We start from the raw sequence: 18,720 nt of genomic DNA on the forward strand, positions 1-18,720 counted from the left end.
TGCACACTGGTCTGTCTATCAGCTGTTATAAGCCATGATAATCGACGAAGACCTCTATAATTAAGCATTTGACTCTAACGGAAAGCAGTTTTCGGTAAATTCAGATGCCCACCGTGCAGCCTTGACATGGCATCTGAAGACCCAGTGCTTACCTAATCTCAGAGATGCAGTGTTCCATGCGGCAGCAACAATCAAACCCGCTGATATCACGGAGTTTGCACATCTTCAGTTCTACTGTCACGCTGCCGGCGAGTATAACCCTGAATCTCATTCTGGTTGAGAGCAGCGGTCTTTCTGCTGCACCGCTATTATCTCTGCTCTGTAGTACCTCGTTGATATCTTTGTGCCCCGCGCGGTCTCGGGCGCGCCATGGTTCGTGCGGCTTCCCCCCCCCCGCCCCACCACCCAACTCTGGACGACTAAAGTTTAACATACCATCGGCGACGAGGTCTTTAGAGTGCCCAGGCAAATGCCGGGATGGTTCCTTTGAAAGGGCACGGCCGACTTCCTTCCCCGTCCTTCCCTAATCCGATGAGACCGATGACCTCGCTGTCTGGTCTTCCCCAAACAACCCACCCCAACTTCTTTAGAGTGCAAGCACAAACTCGGTCTCGGGGAGAGAGATGACGAAGGTGAAAGGCAGTATCAACTCGCCTGTCCACCATCTTCGCTAACAAGTGAAACTCAAAGAACGTGACGCTTCACATTGTAGCCTCAGACACATCTGACCCTATTCTTTCTTGTTACAGGTATGAAGTAAGTAGTCAGTTTCAACACTGATTAATCAACATGGGTACGAAGGCGAACAGCGAGTACCGTAACGCAATCATAATAATGGGAGAAGCCAAAATTTCAGTCGTTTATTGAAATTTATTCTGCATTTTAAGTTTTACGAACACATATGGAAATCGAGAGGATCAGATTTCACATGTAACACAGCATCAACCAGAAATAATAGTACCAAAATTATATCAAGAAAGCCATTATAGGGTTCAGACGAGTGAGAGAGGGAAGTAGTATCAATGAAGAGGAACTGTGGCTCATGGTGGCGTCTTGCCTGCCTGTAGGCCGCAGCGTCCTGTCGTATTATGCCGGCGGTTGTCTTCCGATCGCGTGAATCACGTAGAATAGTAAACGGCATGCATGACTTTCACAGGCTCTTCCTGCTACTTTAAGTGCGTGAGGCGTCAGAACCAGATTTTCGCCAACAGCCTACTACGATTTCCTCTATGACGGACCCTGACTAAGCCATGAGCTCACAGTTCCAGGACGCCGCAAAACGTGAGCCTAAGTGACTCTGTTGGGTTTTGTTTAAAAATTCCTTACTAGCAACAAAAAACATACTATCAGGAAAGACACTCTTTGCTTTTGACGCTCTAAACGGTCATTCCTTCAAAAAAGGTGTGTGCATCTTACAAGCGAGTTCTGAAAGAGTTCTCCAAATCAGTTAAGTACTGCCAGCTACCTCCCAGGAAAGTTTCACTACACTCATGACGTCTAGCTCGAAACTAAGGAGCCTCTTAACTGTCATCATCATTTTGGTAATCCCCAATAACAATCAGAGTTTGAGAGCGGTGCATTAAAATTTACTTGGCCCAAAACTTTCTCCTATTCACAGGGAACTATTATTTGTAATTCCCGTCTTCCTTGGTGGATCCATTGAGAGCAGAGAATCAAAGTATTTTATTTTAATTTGTAACTAAAATAGCTGTCTACCCAACCTTGCCCGTATATGTGTTTATTCCACTCTTCTATTAGTCCATCTCCTCCTTCCCTCTCTCTCTGTCCACCTTCTCCATCCCCCCCCCCCCTCTGTCAATTTCTTCCTACCCCTCTCTCCGTGCATCTCCTACCTCCTCCTTCCTCTTCCTCTGTCAGTCTGCTTCTCCCTTCTCTGTTCATCTGCACCTTCCATCTCTGTCCATCTCCTCCCCTTTCTCCCTACTTCCACCTCCTCTATCCCCCACTCTCTGTCGATCTGCTCAATCCTCTTTGTCCCTCCCCTTCTTTCCCCTTTCTCAGTCCATTTCCTCCTCCCCATCTGTCGAGTCATCTCCTCCTCGCTCACCTCTCTGTCGTCTCTTCCTCCCCCTGTCTCTGTCCCTCTCATCTTTTCCTTTCTCTTCCATCTCCTCCTCTCCTCTCTCTCTGGCCATTTCTCCCACCCCTATCTTTTACTCTCTCCTCCTATCCGTAAAAAAAAAAAAAAAATGGCTCTGAGCACTATGGGACTTAACTTCTGAGGTCATCAGTCCCCTAGAATTTAGAACTACTTAAACCTAACTAACCTAAGGATATCACACACAGCCATGCCCGAGGCAGGATTCGAACCTGCGACCGTAGCGGTCGCGCGGTTCCAGACTGGAGCGCCTAGAACCGCTCGGCCGGCCTCCTATCTGTATTTACCTCCTCCTTTCCCCTCGCTGTCTGGCCATCTCTTCATTCTCCCTTCTCTCTCCACGTTATCACACTCACCCCAGTAGGAGGCTGGTGGATCTTACTCCTACAGCATTTCTCTCCAGATGTATTTAATATGTGTACGACATATGACTGAAATATTCCCAATATTTAGGATGAGCTTTTCACCCTTGTCTTTTCTCGCTACGGCACATTCTCACATTTTTGACATATTTCGCCGTGTAGTTTCATTTACACACAACTCGGTGTTTACAGCGTTTCTCCTGAACTTTGTGCCATGGGATGATATATTTTTGCAGGTACATTCAGGGGTATATGTGCCCACTCCCAGCGATATGTATTGCGAAAAGAGTTAGCACTGAGGAAGTATTAAATTAAAATGTCATGTATGATGCGGTAGTTTCTCATGCATCTCAGTGTTTATGATGTCTTATCTCCTGAATTATGCGTCGTACAACAATATTATTTTCTAGGCACAGTCGAAGGCAGATGTGGGTACTCACTCCGAAAAGTGTTGCGAACAGAATTAGTAGCAACGAGGTAACAAACTTAAACGTCGCGCACTACGCGGTATTTTCTCACTCATAAATTTTTATGACGCCATGTCTCCTAAGTATCGTAGAATGATGTACTTTTTCTGGTACATTCGGTGGTATAAGTGAATATTATCTCGGAAATGTGTCACGAATATACTGTAGTTAGTAATAAAGACCTAATAAATTAAAACATCATGCTTCATGTGGCAGTTGTATTGCATGAACAGCGTTAATGTGGTGAGCGATGAACTTAATTTCTTTCGTCATTTTAAGAGGGTCGTCAGCGAAAATGGATTCGTAAAGATTTTAAATTATGTGGAATGTCCACTGCAAATCTCTAACTGCACTCATTGTCAAACTCTGGATGACTGAAGTATGGATACTCTCGTGTCGGGGGCTACACTGCTTTCTCCCACCCCTTTTATAGGTGGTGGTTCTTACTCCCACGGTGAGTCATTCCATACAGTAAATGATATGTGTACCAAGTATGGTTGAAATCGGTCAAGTGGTTCAGGAGAAAATCTGGAACATACATAAGTACAATAATACACACACATTTTTATGATTTGTATTGATTCCCCAAGAAAGCAAATGCTGTGTCACAAAGCATCCCAGTGTTTACATTAACCGATTTAAGAAAATGACAGGAGATTTGTATCAAAATGATTAGCCTGACATTTAAACTGCTGTCCTTCCTTCCGAATGGGAGTCCCCAGCTTTGCGACTGCGCCGCCTCTCCGGAAAGACCCCTTGAGTCTACTAGAAGTATATTTAGTTAAATAAAGTGTGTAAGAGCTGGAAAAGAGTGTTGAGTTCTGAAAACTGAACCACATATATTTTTGTAGAATATGAAACATGATATCTTTGTTTAAATTTTATCAGTGACGGAATTCGCATTTAGTGCTATAATAAAAGGGAGAAGAGACTTTGTGGTGGTTTTTCTTCCAGCCGACGGGAAACATAGCCTCTGAAGGATACGCATATTCTTTAATCTCTGTAGTTTCGAGAAGATAAATTTATATGAAATGAAGAAAGTTTTTCCTATAAGCATGATAATTGATCCCATGGTAGAATACTAATGCGTACAATCTGCAGAAGAACAGACACCTTCTAGGCCACGTTGGACACAGAGTACATGCTGAAATGGGCCATGAAGGTGGTTGGTCTGGCCGGGGGGGGGGGGGGGGGGAGGCGGAGGACGTTTTCGTCATATTTTCAAACGGGGCCAACACATTAGTTGCTAGAATCGGTTTACGGATGGCACAGATAACCGACTTGGGAAGCGGGCGATAATTTCAACCCTGTTCCTTCCAAATGACAGTTCAGTAGCTTAAGTGTTCTGTCATCTTGCACAATATTTAACAATGGAAACGATCGGACATGTGCCGCCTGTTTCCTTCTCTTTTCTGTCAATAAGTAATGTAAGACTTCTTTTCTCACATAACTTGTTCAAGATAATCGTAATATTGTTAGTGGCATCCTTAAATATTCCCGTGTCATTTCACATAGTTCCAGTAACTACCAGTAGCTCGAAATCTTCAGAATAGTGCCTGCAACGGATGTGTGTTCCAAGCAAAGATCAATTATTGAATTTCTTTCAAAGGAAAACCGGACGGTCAAAAATATTCGTAAACGTTTGCAGAATGTCGAAGACACCAGGCACTTTATAAAGGCACGGTAGATCGCTTGGAGAAGCCTCTGTCGTCAACACAACATGGAGATGGAAGTCTAGAACAAATTTATATTATTTTCGTATTAGATCAAAAAACATTTTGGTCCTTAGATTACCTGTTTGTGCTACCGACGGCCACCTAAAGACATGTTTTAAAACATGCTCTAATATAACTAAGCCATAACTGCGTTGTGACTACATCGTATTAGAATACCCGACCGCCGGCAGGAATGGCCGAGCGGTTCTAGGCGCTACAGTCCGGAACCGCGCTACCGCTACGGTCGCAAGTTCAAATCCTGCCTCGGGCATGGATGTGTGTGATGTCCTTAGGTTAGTTAGTTTCAAGTAGTTCGAAGTTCTAGGGGACTAATGACCTCAGAAGTTAAGTCCCATAGAGCTCAGAGCCATTTGAACCAATACCCGACCACACACATCTTTGACGACTACAGCGTTACAATGAGTGGCTATTCTTATTGGAGGTGATCATCGACCTAAGCAAGCCAGTGCTCAACTTGGCATTTCTGTTGGTAGCGCTGACACACTTGTCCGCCCGCTGGATTCCTCCAAGCATGAAAAGGAAAGAACGAACAAACGTGCTTAATTTCTCGCTCATTGTGAAGCTGCTGGTGGCCTGTCAACCATTGTCACAGGTGATGAAACATGGATTCATCACTGTGAGTCTAAAACCTTACGACAGTCCATGGACTGACAGCTCACGACATCTCATTCGAAGAAGAATTTCATTAATGTATTCTCCGCTGGTAAAATCACGGCTACAGTCTTCTGGGACTTTGAAATGGTTATTCTATTCAATGTCATCTCTCAAGGTCAAACGATCAGCTTCTAAGTCTTGTGAGACTCTTAGGAATTGAATAAACCATTATAGCGTTTTCGTAAGGGAAGGTAAAAAAGGTCACAAAAGCAAAACCACGTATTTTATATTTTATGTAAGTCGTACTACTCACCTCAGTTGAAATGATTGTCTGTGTTAACTGATGAGACGAACAAGTTCACTCAGACGCTTTACCGGGTTCGACGACTTCTAGTGCGGACCAAGATGGTGAAGTTTAGCATAGGAACTCACGTCGGAAAAAGTACCGTTTTACCACTACACGCAAAATATCACAACACACCTCGCTGTGTGACCTCAGTTGTTTCTCGTCTGAGTCCACTTGCAAGTTGGACTCGATGTGACGACCATCGATGTCAACACAGATACGGTACCTCCGTACCACGTTCCGATACACACGATCACCAATCCCAGGTCTTCCAGACTCTTTCGCAACCACAACCCACGCAAGTAGGTCTGCCTCTGGTCCCTCAGCACCCGCCTCAACCATAAACCGAGCCAGTAAGTCTTCCTAACATGCAACAGGGATCTCGTAAATCAAGCATTTCATGTGACTGCACAGGTAGTAACCTAGTGGGTTCAAGTCGGAGAGCGTGCAGGCCAAGCAATCCGGGAACCATGAACTAGACCTATCAACTCCTGCCCAAACCATTGGTCCATATGGTCTTGCACCACATGTGAAAAATGAGGTGATGTGCCATCGTGCTGGACCCACATCTGCAGATTCTCATGCAGTGGCGCAACGTTTATGATCCCATGCAGTCTGCTGTCAAGTAATCGCAAGTGCGTGTCGCCAGTGAGATGTGGATGCAGAAAGTACGACTCAGTCACACTTCTATCCAGCACACCTGCCAAAATATTCAGTATGCATCGTCGTTTCTGAAACCCACGGTGGAGGGTGGGAAGGGGAAAGGGAGGAGGGAGGCCGAAGTATGGTCCAAATGGCTCTGAGCACTATGGGACTTAACATCTGAGGTCATCAGTCCCCTAGACTTAGAACTACTTAAACATAACTAACCTAAGGACATCACACACATCCATTCCCGATGCAGGATTCGAAACTGCGACCGCAGCAGCAGCGCGGTTCCGGACTGAAGTGCGTAGAACCGCTCGGCCACAGCGGCCGGAGGGCGAAGTATGCAGGTTTTTATCTGCCCTCACATAACTGTTGCAGCAATTGAGAACAGCTTTCCTAGTAAACTTGGCTTCATCCGTGAAAAGTATCCGCCGTGGGAATTCGGGTTTGCACAAACGACGATGCGAGAACCACCTGCAAAAGTGGCCTCGTGACGCAAGAATCGTGTGGCTACATTGCCAGTTCCTTATAGAGGTTGTATGTGTTTAGCTGCTACCCATCCAGAACACGCCAGACAACTTGGTGATCCACACTCGGCCTACCTGCTACGTTTGAGGCACTCGTCCTCGCGCCCCCTTCCCTTCTTGGAGTACAGCCTCGCCAAACGCAGCAGCGTCGTTGAGCTGGATAGTCGGTTCTGCTGATGGTGAATGTAAGCGTCTCCGAAACCCGCTGGTGCAGCGTAGTAAAGAAGTGCGAAAGTGTCTGGCGGTGTGGGAACTGCACAGCATTTAACTGACTGGCAGGCCTCCTGTTGCTCCGAGCTTCGAGTTACGGTAGCGTCACTTTGGGGTATTCCGCAAAAGTGAAGTTCATCATGGCCAACATCGACGAACTAAAACTGAATTGTGCGCACAGTTTGCAATCTGTAGCGTAGTCAATTATTATTATTGCACAGTCGTACGGTACGAAAAAAAGCAACAAACACAGCAGCTAGTACAGCCCCTTCTGGGCGTGTACAGCAGTACAGCATGAAGAAAGACCATAAGTATAACATCAGGCACAATCTCTCCGGCCAGATTACAGCCGCGCGGGGTAGCCGCGCTGTCTACGGCGTCTTGCCACGGTCCGCGCGGCTCCCCCCGTCGGAGGTTCGAGTCCTCCCTCGGGCATGGATGTGTGATCGTCCTTAGCGTAAGTTAGATTAAATAGTGTGTCAGCTTAGGGACCGATGACTTCAGCAGTTTGGTCCCATAAGACTTTACCACAAATTTAAAATTTTTTTGCGGATTACAGCTTCAGCTGAATGACATACACAAAACTGTAATGGGTATGAAGCATCAGCTGATCAATGACTGACATACGTGATAACATAGTCGTGGAAGCCGAAAATGCAAGCGATTTAAACGTATGCTGTATTTTGCGTGTTCTCCACTACAAGGTACTACGTCTGTAAAGAGAATTTTGTTACACCCAGTGTGGAAACAACATAAAAGGTGTAAACAAACGCTTGTTTCACAAAGCAGCAATCGAATTCAAACAGATCGCAATCTGTGAACGTAGCAATTTTGTGAACAATCTACTATACTCTCGCTGAGTCCGAGCGACCTCATGGGGAGCGCTACATAACGAACATATGAGCCTTCGACATAAGAATAATCAGAAACAGACACACACAAGAGCAACCACAAGAACATAAAAATTCATATAAAAAGAGTAGTAGGACTATATGGTGATCATATGTAGCTGTTTACAGTTCGAAAATGTTTGGTGCTTGTAACTCGAAGAAAAAGAATTTAATGTAAAAACTCTGAATACTGATTCTGTACTGCGATACATCCGTATTATGCGCACATTGTGAGTTAGTCTCTTCGATACTAACTGTGTTTGAAAATATAAGGTTAAGTGGCACGTGAAACTGCAATGAGAACGCTGACACTAAGATTCAGTCAGTGGAAACGAAAACTCATTAAAAGAATTACTTTGTAAATTGCTGAGCGAGAGCTTACTAACCATCTTAATTTTTGTACTTACCTGTAACAGATGAGGCGACGTCTCCCAGCGGTGACGGCTTTTATACAATGGCAGTGGCAGTACGCTCACTAGTAATTATAGCTGCAGACGTGATTGTCCGCACGAAAAGAGTACGTTTACCTTCGTCGTAGCAATGAGTACATTAATTTTCCAAATTTTCTGTTTCCTCGACCTCGGAAGTAGCTACAAGCGTCGTTGACAAACTGTGGTACCTCAGTATACACGAAAATCTTAATACTGTAAGACTTCTTTGATACCGTCGGCCTCGGAGAAATACTAAGGAATGGAACTGCTACTCGATGCAAACGAATAACTACACATACGTAATCCAGAAAGTTCCCATCGAACTTAATACACGTAGGGGAGATGACCAAGTCAGACGCGACTGGTCAGCCATATGTCATCCGACCATAGTGGGGAGAGGTGACAGTAGATTCTCTCTCTCTCTCTCTCTCTCTCTCTTTGTGTGTGTGTGTATGTGTGTGTGTGTGTGGGTGTGCGTGTGTGTGTTTTCGACTTTGGCTGTCATCTTCACATCCGGTACCCTTTCCTACTCTCCATTGCAAATAATTACATCTTAGCATATTACTTGTTTTCATTACAATGTAAATAAAGATAAACATGTGCAAAATGGAGAGGAAATATTATCGTCGTCCACTTTACATTACTTATTTAAATTGAGACAAAAACTGAACCGTTTGTTGTCTGTCACACCAAAACACGATCAAAAGGCCACGTCGTAGCTGCCTGCACTAACAGGGAACACCATTGACGTCGAAAGCCCGGAACAGCACGAAACTATGCTTATACTAATACTCGATCATAAAAAGAACACTGGTCTGTGTCAGATCCACGCAAAACTCCTTACTTGTCTGCTAGAACCATCATACGGTCGCATACTGTAGCTGCTCTAACAAGTGCTCGTGCTGCGTAAATGGTACAGCTTCAGTAAGAATTTGTCTCTTATAGTGTTCGCATGCGGGATACTGCGTAAAATGTGTACAGTGATATCACGAAGGATATTAATCCCATGAATGTGGTCCAAATATTAGGGACAAAGTTGCGACGTACAGAATATGGAAATGAAATCGGGGCCGAGGATAGAGAGTTCGAAGGCTTATTATACAATACAATAACTGAGAAATATAATAGAGATGACACGAAAATACAAGACGTTACGCTGGAGGGATATATTGATCTTCAAGGGTAGGAAGAACCTAAACCTGAAGATGGAGGTTCAAGCAGTACACGATGTCCATCTTGAGAGCAACAGGGACAGTCCAGTCAAAGTGAGGACGAACAATCTCCATCCATATATTCGAGGCCCAGTATGTCCGAAGATATTGATGACAGCATACTAGAGAACATTTATGAAGACTATTACAAGCATGGCTTCAACTCCTGTAAACTAATGAGGTGCTGTAAATGTATTAAAAGTAAATCAAATTGTAGATTAATTGTAAATGATGGTGTAAGTAGGCTGTCTAGTTTTTTTATGTAAGTAGGCTGTCTAGTTTTCTTATTGGTAACGCCACGTAGCGCTCTTTATGAAAATCACTGCCTGTGCTGTGTGCAGTCTGTGGCTGGTTTGCATTGTTGTAATATTCGCCATTGTAGTGTTGGGCAGTTGGCTGTGAACAGCGCGTAGCGTTGCGCAGTTGGAGGTGAGCCGCTAGCAGTGGTGGACATGGGGAGAGAGATGGCGGAGATTTGAAATTTGTAAGACTGGATGGCATGAACTGCTATATATATTATGATTATCAAGGTAAATACATTGTTTGTTCTCTATTAAAATCTTTCATTTGCTAACTATGCCTATCAGTAGTTAGTGCCTTCAGTAGTTTGAATCTTTTATTTAGCTGGCAGTAGTGGCGCTCGCTGTATTGCAGTAGTTCGAGTAACGAAGATTTTTGGTGAGGTAAGTGATTTGTGAAAGGTATAGGTTAATGTTAGTCAGGGCCATTCTTTTGTAGGGATTTTTGAAAGTCAGATTGCGTTGCGCTAAAAATATTGTGTGTCAGTTTAAGCATAGTCTTGTATAATTGTTCAAAGGGGACGTTTCATATGTCGACCCTTAGCCGAGGATACCTCACTAGAATCTTCTGATTTTTTTCTTGTAGTTTGTGTAATTAGTGTAGCTATTGTTTATTGCTAGCGCGTAATTGTAGAGAGAATCTCCTTTGTAGTTGCAGTCTTTCATTGTTGTACAGTAAAACAGTTGTGGCATGCATGTAGATTGTCACCAAGTATTTCGCAGCTGCGCTTGCAATTAACTACATATTATTTTCAGTGCTATGTTAATGTGTTCTCTTACTTTTGTTCTTCAAATTGTGCTTTTCTGTGTTATCGTGTGAAATATTGTGACAATAATGGCGTGTGAAAAACATAACACAAGGCTTCAAAGTAAACAGAGAAATAATAGTGACGACGAGCGTAGCTTATCAGCACCACTGTGTAATGAATTAACAGACATTCGAAGTAGTAATTTGGTAATTGTGCATAGGGAAATGGAGCGGGCGGCAAATAATGGTGTAGACAGTGAAACAGGTAGTGAACAGGGAAGCATTATCGATCGATCGGTCGGCAACAGCTCGCCTCAGGAATCCGAAATGACAGGACACAATTTCGCAAATACTGTAGATTCAGGTTTTGGGTCCTCACCGTTTTCTCAAATAAGTCAAGACACATTTTCTGCTTGTCAAAATGTGAATGTTGCCGGTGCAAATTCACTGCCGAAAAGCACTGAGGAACATGTTTCAGACACCAGTGCACTGTTATTACAGTTAATGCAACAAATGGGACAAAGGCTTCAAAAGTTAGACACGATGGAACAACACCAGAGACAAACACAGCAACAGTTAGACACAATGGAACAAAATCTTCAAAAGTTAGACACAGTGGAACAAAATCTTAAAAAGTTAGACACAATGGAACAAAATCTTCAAAAGTTAGACACCACGCTTGAACAAACACGTAAGGATTTAACTACTGAGTTACATAACATCGAATCGAAATGTCAAAAAGTCTGTAATGACGTAAAAACACAAATTTGTGAGCATTTCCAACCTATTTTTTCGCGTCATGAAAATGCATTACAGAATCACGAAGCAGCCATAAAAGAACTGCAAACTATTGTTCATGAAAATCATGACACCTTGCAAGCTAAAATTGACTCAGTTGCATCTACCGATTCGGTTACGCAACTTGCAAAAACTCAAGAAAACTTAAAGGACACAGTAGATACGATTTCAACACAAATGGACACTCTGAAACTTGGTTCAGAAAAACACATTGAGGAAATAAGTACACTATCGGAGAAAGTAACCGAACTTTCGGATCAGTACACTAACTTATCTGCAAAGGTAAATGATGATCTGAATGACACAAGACCTGTAGACATCACTGACACAGAAGAGTATGAACAAATTAAGAAATTCAAACAAAATCAGAATCAAATTAATACGCAAAACAAAAGAGAAATCCGGGAAGTACAACATCAGTTGGCACAAGTAACACAAAAATTTTATATTTCAGAGGACACTCGCGCTCCAACACGGGAAGAGGAACTTAGAAATACGGAACAACCACAAAATAATAACACAGCGCATTTCGGAAATTATGAAAGAAATTGGCAAGGTGCACCGGATTTTGAGATGGAACCGCCGACACGACGTAACAATGACCGATATGCTACTCGCCGACACGATGATTTTGACTATAAGCTGTTCATTACTACACCATTATTTGCCGCCCGCTCCATTTCCCTATGCACAATTACCAAATTACTACTTTGAATGTCTGTTAATTCATTACACAGTGGTGCTGATAAGCAACGCTCGTCGTCACTATTATTTCTCTGTTTACTTTGAAGCCTAGTGTTACGTTTTTCACACGCCATTATTGTCACAATATTTCACACGATAACACAGAAAAGCACAATCTGAAGAGCAAAAAGAAGAGAACACATTAACATAGCACTGAAAATAATATGTAGTTAATTGCAAGCGCAGCTGCGAAATACTTGGTGACAATCTACATGCATGCCACAACTGTTTTACTGTACAACAATGAAAGACTGCAACTACAAAGGAGATTCTCTCTACAATTACGCGCTAGCAATAAACAATAGCTACACTAATTACACAAACTACAAGAAAAAAATCAGAAGATTCTAGTGAGGTATCCTCGGCTAAGGGTCGACATATGAAACGTCCCCTTTGAACAGTTATACAAGACTATGCTTAAACTGACACACAATATTTTTAGCGCAACGCAATCTGACTTTCAAAAATCCCTACAAAAGAATGGCCCTGACTAACATTAACCTATACCTTTCACAAATCACTTACCTCACCAAAAATCTTCGTTACTCGAACTACTGCAATACAGCGAGCGCCACTACTGCCAGCTAAATAAAAGATTCAAACTACTGAAGGCACTAACTACTGATAGGCATAGTTAGCAAATGAAAGATTTTAATAGAGAACAAACAATGTATTTACCTTGATAATCATAATATATATAGCAGTTCATGCCATCCAGTCTTACAAATTTCAAATCTCCGCCATCTCTCTCCCCGCGTCCACCACTGCTAGCGGCTCACCTCCAACTGCGCAACGCTACGCGCTGTTCACAGCCAACTGCCCAACACTACAATGGCGAATATTACAACAATGCAAACCAGCCACAGACTGCACACAGCACAGGCAGTGATTTTCATAAAGAGCGCTACGTGGCGTTACCAATAAAAAAACTAGACAGCCTACTTACATAAAAAAACTAGACAGCCTACTTACAATGGTCTAGCAAAATGAGAGCAGGTGCTCGTTTCAAAGGAAACACTGTCGCAATTAAAAACTATAAAAGAGCATGTCATATCGCAGTTCGATACAGCAAGGATGTAGGGCTCTGTTCACTGTTGACATCTGCAGCATCGAAAATGGTTGGCTTGGACAATTTCAAAGCTTCGATTTCTTTTATCGACAGTGTTAAGGCTGAATATAACATCTGATCCAGGCATATTAGCACATTTGTGACACATAAGGACATAGAAGACAATAATGGTATACTTCCGAAGGCACAACAGTTTGTGGAGGAACTGAACATGTTTATGACAGAACAGGGTGTGGAGGAAGGAAATGTTTGGAACAGTGACCAGAGTGAGTTCCAGTATGAAACGTCTTCATCAACATTGTCTCACAGAGGAGAGAAAACTACAGTTAGTGTGTTGCAGCCTGTACATGGCTCTACACGCAGCTACACAGCGGATGTGGTTTTATCAATGACAGGCAGAATAGATACAAGTTGTACATCTGTTTTCAAGAGGCATAGGGCACTTTCGTCCCAAATACTTCAAAGAAACTTGAAACAACAAGTCCACGAAACATTCTTGTGGAGGAAAGCAAAAGTGGAAAAACGGCTAAAGAACAAATGAAACGTTTTCTGAGTTCAGTCCTTGGCAAACACGTAACAACGCAAGTTTTCCCAACAAAGATTTCATGCTGGAGATATTGCCACCGAAAACAACAAAATATTTCCAACCACTTTTTCGGTAATATAAGCTCTGTATCGCAAGGTCTGCTGAATTTGTACGACTGCAATGTCGCAAACTACAAGTAAAGGTACATTATCTTATTTCATCATCAAACTTCACTCTGTGATTTACAGTCAATTTTCTGCATCAAAGTATAAGCCTATATTGCAACATACTCTAGCGAAAAGCAGGTTGTGTTGTGGACGTACCAATGACATTATTTGAAACAGTAATTAGTGTGACCTTTGATACTGGACTGCCGGCCGGAGTGGCCGTGCGGTTCTAGGCGCTACAGACTGGAACCGAGCGACCGCTACGGTCGCAGGTTGGAATCCAGCCTCGGGCATGGATGTGTGTGATGTCCTTAGGTTAGTTAGGTTAAATTAGTTCTAAGTTCTAGGCGACTGATGACCTCAGAAGTTAAGTCGCATAGTGCTCGGAGCCATTTGAACCATTTGATATTGGACTACTTCATTGTGACAGTGATTTTGAATGTAAGAATGTGGCGTCTGTGAAGTGCAGACATTGTTCTCTTCCACTTTTTTTTAACCACTTCGTCCTAATTCTGGATCTACACTTCGAGAACTAATGTGTGTGTTTTACGCTCTTATAATTACATGAAGCAGAGGGTTTTGGCACTGTTGTTTATAAATGTAATGACGTCTTTCTTTTTAGGTGTGCGATTTACTGATATTCTAATCATGGTTTCGTGCTGTAATAAGCCTTCGATATCAAAGTTGCCTTTGTAAGTAGTTATAGTTAAGGCACTATTCAGTAGGGTTGTTGTTGTTTTTTTTTTTTTGGGGAAGGAGACCAGACAGCGTGGTCATAGGTCTCATCGGATTAGGGAAGGACGGGGAAGGAAGTCGGCCGTGCCCTTTCAAAGGAACCATCTCGGCATTTGCCTGGAGCGATTTAGGAAAATCACGGAAAACCAATTCAGGATGGCCGAAGGCGGAATTGAACCGTCGTCCTCCCGAATGCGAGTCCAGTGTGCTAGCCACTGCACCACCTCGGTCGGTTATTCAGTAGCCACAGACGTGCTGTCCACCAGAAAGGTACCTATCAGTACATAATCTACAAGAATAACAACAATAGAAATTTTAACACCCTTCTCAGATTCACCTCAAGACATACTTTCTGATACACAAGCAAGAAACCTCAACAGCTCACTTTGTGGCTGCGCTGCCGTCCTGTCACGTTGCCCGACTTCTATTCCCCAGGGCAGACAGGTAAGAGCTGTGACGTGTTCAGGAGGCCAAGGTCGACATGACTCCACCAACGCCCATCGCCGCGTGGTGGACTGTCGCCAAGTCATTGTTAGCAGCACAGCGCCGCATTCCTGAGATACTCCACGAAACAAGTGGACTTAAGTACCCTGTTGTGAAACCGGTACAAGAGGAATCGATAAAAAAAGAGCGAGATTGTGTGTGAGAGAGAGAGAGAGAGAGAGAGAGAGAGAGAGAGAGAGAGAGAGAGTGGACCAGGACCTTAATGGCAACGGAGCATTTTAGCTGAGGTTTCCTCATCAGCGCGGAATGCCACGACCACTTTTCTTCTTCCGATAGCGGCGTGGGAAGAAAGGTCGCGCAGATCGGATCGCGCAAGTGGCGGGCCGTCGTGCCCTGGTGGGGCGGACCCTTGACTTTGCCGGCGAGAGGCAGCGCTCGCTCTCAGTCGTGGCCCCTGGCGTCGCCGTCGCGACGGCCCGTGTCACGTTTCAATTACCTCACCCGCATCACGCCTCCTAGCACTCACTGTAATCCGCTCAAAATGGCATCTCTTTTCAGACCTGGACTATTTTGCCGAAACTACGCTATTGTTTGGAGAAAGTGAAACACCAAGGCCGAGACATGTGACCACAATAAAATGTAGTCTACGAATTAGGGACATGACACGAATGATTAGATTTACAGACCTGTACAAGCATCGTGACTTTGGAAATCAGTACAGAGTATCGCCACACGTGCTGCTATCAGAGCCGCTAGACGTCGTGGCATGGAATGAAAGAGCGAGGTGAATATGAACCCGGGGAATACTCTGCCACGAGGTTTGTAGGTGCGTCCGGAGAGCATGATTTGTTTTTTTTTTTTTTTTTTTTGTTTCATTTACATGTCAAGTCCCATAGGAGCAAAATGGGGAGCAAATCTCCAAGATTCAAAATAGTTCAAATGGCTCTGAGCACTATGGGACTTAACTTCTGAGGTCGTCAGTCCCTTAGAACTTAGAACTACTTAAAACTAACTAACCTAAGGACATCACAAACATCCATGCTCGAGGCAGGATTCGAACCTGCGACCGTAGCGGTCGCTCGGTTCCAGGCTGTAGCGCCTAGAACCGCTCGGCCACCCCGACCGGCAATCTCCAAGGTCATGAAACGTGCCAACACATGAAATTATAACATAAAGGTAATAACAGATAAAAAATAAAATGTTTATGAAACCGAAAAAGTCAGTCCATGAGTTTAAGTAAACCCAATCAACAATACAACAAGAATCAGATTACATTTTCAAGGAAAATCGACAGAATACAAGGAGTGACGCACGAGGAAACTCTTCAGTGTCTATTTTAAAGCGCGTGGACGACTGCTAAGATTTTTGAATTCGAGTGGTAGCTTATTGAAAATGGATGCAGCAGTATACTGCACACCTTTCTGCACAAGAGTTGAGAAGTCCGATCCAAATACAGGTTGGATTTCTGCAGGGTATTAAATGAGTGAAAGTTGTTTATTCTTGGGAATAAGGTAATATTGTTAACAAGAAATGGCAGAAGGCCAATGTCAAAATACCTATACTCATGAACAGAGGTCGACAAGAGGTTCGTGAACTACACCTCTTATTGCCGAACCGCCCGTTCCTGAGCCAAAAATATTCCTTTAGAATGGGAAGACTTACCCCAAAATATAATAACATACGACATAAGCGATTAAAAACAAGCAAAGTAGACTAATTTTCGCGTCTAACAATCACTCACTTCAGATACCGTTCGAATAGTAAAAACGGCAGCATTAAGTCTTTGAACAAGATCCTGAACGTGGGCTTTCCGCGACAGTTTACTGTCTATCTGAACACCTAGAACTTTGAACTGTTCAGTTTCACTAATCATATGCCAATTCTGTGAAATTAAAACGTCAGGTTTTGTTGAATTGTGAGTTAGAAACTGTAAAAACTGAGTCTTGCTGTGATTTAGCATTTCTTTATTATCTACAAACTATTAAGTTACGTCATGAACTTCACTATTTGAAACCGAGCCAATGTTGCACACAACATCCTATACTGCCACGCTAGTGACATGAGCAAAAAGAAATATTTTAGAGTTACCATTAATACTAGAGGGCATATCATTTACATAAATAAGGAACAGGAGTGGCCCGAACATCCGTGGGGCACCCCCCACTTGACTGAACCCCACTCAGGCCCCACATCACAGCCATTCTCGACACTGCAAATAATGACCTTTTGTTGTCTGTTGCTAAAGTAGGAGGTGAACCAATTGTGAGCTATTTCCGGTATTCCGTAAAGGTCCAGCTTTTCGAGCATTATTTTGTGAGCACCACTATCAAACACCTTAGTTAAAAAAAAAAATTTGTCTATCGTTCGAAACCTTTTGTTTAACCCCTCCAGTACCTCACAGAGAAAAGAGAATATAGCATTTTCAGTTGTTAAACGACTTCTAAAGCCGAACTGTACACTTGATTTCAAATTGTGTGACATAAAATGATCAGTTATTCCTACGTACATAGCCTTTTCAATAACTTTAGCAAACACTGATGGCATAGAAATAGGTCTAAAATTTTCTGCATTATCCCTTTGTCCGTTTTTATAAAGCGGCTTTACTACTGAGTACTTTAATCGTTAAAGAAACTGACCATCCCTAATGGAAAAATTACAAATGCGGCTAAACACAGGGCTAACATGTGCAGCACAGTTCTTTAGTATTCTTCTAGGCACTCCATCATCCATGAGGATCCTAAGTCTTCAGTGGTTTAGTTAATGACTCAATCTCCCCCTTGTCTGTATCATAGAGGAGTATTTCGGACATTAGTCTCGGAAAGGTATTTGACAAGAGAGTTATATGATTCCCTGTAGAAACTAAATTTTTGTTTAATTCAGCAGCAATGCTCAGAAAATGATTGTTAAATACTGTCTATATATATCTGATTTATCAGTAACAGTAACATTTTTACTACGAACTGACTTTATATCGTCGACCTTGTGCTGCTCACCAGACACTTGCTCCACAACTGACCATATGCTTCTAATTTTATCCTATGAATTAGCTATTCTATTTGCATACCACATACTCCTTTCCTTCCTAATAACATTTTTAAGCACTTTACAGTACTGTTCGTAATGGGCTACTGTATCTTGTGACTACTTCTAACATTTTGATGTAATTCCAGCTTTGTTCTACATGATATCCTTATCCCATTAGTCAGCCACCTGGGCTACCTTTTACTGTTAACGTCCCGTTTACAACGTTCTAATGGAAAGTCAAAGAGCATGAGAAATGTCTTAAGGAAAGCATTATATTCGTCATCTATGTTATCGGCATTATAAACATCCTGCCACTCTTGTTTCTTGACTAGTTTTAGAAAAACTCTCTATTGCTGTTAGGTTTACTTTCCTAAATATTTTGAAATTATATGTAACATTTAACTTTATATATGACGGTAGTATCTGCTCCCGAAAGAACAGTTACCGTGGATGACCATGCAGCTTTGCTAGGAATGAAATGATAATTAAATAGACACCCTAGCTGCAAGCAGGCGTTGACACACTTCATTGGGGAAATGTTGAAAATGTGTGCCCCGACCGGGACTCGAACCCGGGATCTTCTGCTTACATGGCAGACGCTCTATCCATCTGAGCCACCGCGGGC

The 18,720-nt window shown here is 42.9% G+C and overlaps 1 non-coding gene across 1 annotated transcript; it reads right to left on the reverse strand.

Moving 5' to 3' along the window:
- Positions 1 to 18,645: 18,645 nt before the first annotated feature.
- On the reverse strand, positions 18,646 to 18,720 carry Trnat-ugu (transfer RNA threonine (anticodon UGU)). The gene has a single exon. It is a non-coding gene; the product is annotated as a tRNA-Thr (tRNA).

The sequence above is a fragment of the Schistocerca serialis genome, chromosome 1, assembly GCF_023864345.2.
Source record: "Schistocerca serialis cubense isolate TAMUIC-IGC-003099 chromosome 1, iqSchSeri2.2, whole genome shotgun sequence".
NCBI lineage: Eukaryota > Metazoa > Arthropoda > Insecta > Orthoptera > Acrididae > Schistocerca > Schistocerca serialis.